The sequence below is a fragment of the Mus musculus genome, chromosome 1 (assembly GCF_000001635.26).
Source record: "Mus musculus strain C57BL/6J chromosome 1, GRCm38.p6 C57BL/6J".
In the NCBI taxonomy this organism is placed as follows: Eukaryota; Metazoa; Chordata; class Mammalia; order Rodentia; family Muridae; genus Mus; species Mus musculus.
The window spans coordinates 94,457,702-94,461,422 of record NC_000067.6 but is presented as its reverse complement, the minus strand read 5'-3'; positions in this window follow the sequence as shown (position 1 = coordinate 94,461,422).

The window sequence follows — 3,721 nt, the reverse complement described above, 5'->3', positions numbered from 1 at the left end:
GACTACAACTCTTAGACAGGCCAAGGATTACCCTAGCCTTTTCATCCCAATATCTCCAAATAATATGTGACATTACTGCAACTTACAAGATCCCCCTTCCCATCATACATCCAATTCCTTTCTGACTACCTCTTCATGTGAACAGGATCCCCTTCACTTTAGCCTGAAGTGTTACTCAATCATTTGTTGCAGCCCAATTCTTCTTCACTGTCCCCAACTGACCTGAAGAAGTACTTCTTACTAGAAAAGGACATACTCAACAATTTCCTAAGATCAAAAGAAGGCAACAGAAACCAATAAATGGGAACCAAAAAATGACCCAACAAAATCACAAATATACCAATCCAAGAAGCCTAGATGCCAAAGCAAAAGTACATTCATTAAAGATGAAGACAATGAGTCTCTACCAGAACCCTTTAACATAGTAACAATAGACCCTGAGAAATAAAGGACAGTTGAAACACAAGACAAGACCTTCAAATTAACACTTATGAATATGTGCAATGATCTTAAAGAGGATATGGATGAATTCATTAATGGAGTCTGTGAAAACATACACAAACAGTGAAATGAAATAATAAAAACATTTCAAGACATGAAAGTAGAACTTTAAAAATAGAATTAATAAAAACCCCAACTAAGCTATAACTGCAAGTGAAAAATGTAGGCAAACAAACAGAAATCTAAAGGATAAGCTTCACCAATTGAGTACAAGAAACATAAGAGAGAATCTCAGGCATTAAAGACAAGGTAGAAGAAATGAGAATATCAGTCACAGAATACGTATAAATAAAATCCAAGCATAAAACATCTAAGAAATCTGGAATGCTACAAAGGGCATAATCTGCAATAATAGTAATAGATAAAGCAGATGGACAAATCAGAGAAGAAAATTTCCCTAATCTTAAGTAGGAGGTTCCTAGCAAGATACAGAAAGTATGGAAAATACCAAATAGAGAGGACAGACAGGGGGTGGGGGAAGGGTCGTGGGGGATGCCCACAATACATAATAACCAAAACATACAGAGCAAAGAAAGCATATAAAAAGATGTAAGGAGAAATGACCAAGTAATATATATTGGCAGATCTATTAGAATAATACATGACTTCTCAATGGAGATTCTAAAACCCAGAAGAGCTTTGAAAAATGTTCTGCAAACTTCAAGCAAAGCAGCAAGAGATACAAGACAAGACTAGTTAGCCGACAAAACTTTCATTCATAATAGACAGAGAAAGAAAAACATTCCACAATAAAAACAAAACAAAACAAATCAACAACAAAACCCAGTTGATCTATGTAGAAATCAAGCTCTACAGACAGAATAGAAAGAAAATTTTAATCCTGAAGAGACTAAACATTCACCAGAAAACACAAGTCAGAAAGTCAAAAGAGGTAGGGGATATACACACTTTAACAATCGAACAACAAGACTCAATAAATACTATTCATTGATAACTCTTAACAAGAATGGTCTTAATTCCCCCAATAAAAAGACAAAAATTAACAGATTGGATTAGAAAACAGGATCCATTCTTCTGTTGTATCCAAAAAGCACACCTTACCATCAAAGAGAGCCACTACCTCAGAGTAAAAGCTGGGAAAAGATACTCCAACCAAATGGACCCAAGAAGCAACCAGATATAGCCACTGTAATATCTACCAAAACATATTTCAAACAAAACTAATCAGAGGAGATAGAGAAAGGCAAAACACACTCGCCACGATGATATTACAATTCTAAGCATTTAGGCACCAAAAGAGAGCACCCACATTCATAAAAGAAACACTTCCACAAATAAAATTATAACTGATCTTCACACAGTGAGAACAGCTCTCTAGATAACAGAGTGGCTCTACAGACAAAAAAAAAATGTAGAGGAATTCTGGAGTTAAATAACATCATAATTCTGGGTCTTTGACTCAATTCTGTTGATCGACCAGTTTGTTTCTGTACCAATACCAGGCCATTTATATCACTATTGCTCTGTAGTACAGCTTGAGGTCAGAGATGGTGATTCCTCTCAAAGTTCTTTTACTGTTCAGGATTCTTTTGGCTCTCCAGATTTTCCTTCCATATGAAGTTGAGAATTGTTCTTTCTAGGTCTATAAAAAAAATGTGTTGGAATTCTGATGGGGATTGCATTAAATCTGTGGATTGCTTTTGTTAGCATGTCTATTTTCATTATTTTATTACTACCTATCCATGAGCATGGGAGATCTTTCCATCTTGTCATATCTTTTTCAACTTTTTTCTTCAGGAACTTGAAGTTCTTATCATACAGATATTTTACTTGCTTGGTTTCACCAAGATGTTTTATATTATTCATGGCTATTTTTTTTCTTTTTAAAAAATTTTTATTAGGTATTTTCTTCATTTACATTTCAAATGCTATCCCCAAAGTCCCCTTATACCCTCCTCCTCCATACCCCCCTACCCACTCACTCCCACTTTGGCCCTGGCGTTCTCCTGTACTGGGGCATATAAAGTTTGCAATACCAAGGGGCCTTTATTCCCACTGATGGCCGACTAGGCCATCTTCTACTACATATGCAGCTAGAGACACGAGCTCCTGGGGTACTGGTAAGTTCATATTGTTGTTCCACCTATAGGATTGCAGACCCCTTCAGCTTCTTGGGTACTTTCTCTAGCTTCTCCATTGGGGCCCCGTGTTCCATTCAGTAGCTGACTGTGAGCATCCACTTCTGTATTTGCCAGGCACTGGCAGAGCCTCACAGAAGACAGCTATATCAGAGTCCTTTCAAGCAAATAGTTTATCTGATCTTAATTTAACTTTGGTAAGTGGTATCTGTTGATAAAGTCACCTATTTTGTTAAGATTTTCCAATTTTGTAGAGTACAGGTTTTTAAAGTAAGACCTAATGACTCTTTGAACTTCTTTGAACTTCCTCAGTGTAAGTTGTTCTGTCTCCCTAATGGACTTAGCAGATATTGATTAATATTTCACCCAAACACAAAATAATAGAGCTTCTTCTCTGCAGCTTCAGGAACTTTCTCCAAAATTAGCCACATACTGGGAAACAAAATAATCTCAAAAGCTATAAGAAAATTTAAATAACACCCTGCATACCATCTCACTACAATGGATTAAAGCTGAACATTAACAATACCAGAAATAACAGAGAGTTTAAAAATTCATGGAACTCACTACTGGATGAAAAAATGGGTCAAGACAGAAATTAAGAAGCAAATTAAAAACTTTTTAGTATTGAATAAAAACACAGCAACTGAAACCTGTGGGACACAATGAACACAGTTCTAAGAAACAAGTTAAAAGCACTAAGTGTCTACATAAGAAAAATAGAAAAAGCAAATACCAGTAACTTAACAGCATACCTGAAAGATCAAGAACAAAAAGAAATAACACATAAAAGGAGTAAACAGCAAGAAATAATCAAACTCAGGGCTGAAGTCAATAAAATAGAAACAAAATAAACAGAAAGAATCAATGAAACTGAGAGCTTGTTCTCTGTGAAACCTAATATTGATAAACCCATAGCCAAATTAACTAAAAGATGGATAGATATGCTCCAAATTAATAAAATTAGGGAAGAAAATAGAAGCCTAAAAATAGACACAGAAGAAACCCAGAGAATTATAAAGATATATTGAGAAAAATCTGTGCTTCAATGAACTGGAAATAAAAGGATAAATTTATATATATGCACACACATACACAAACACACACACACACACACACAC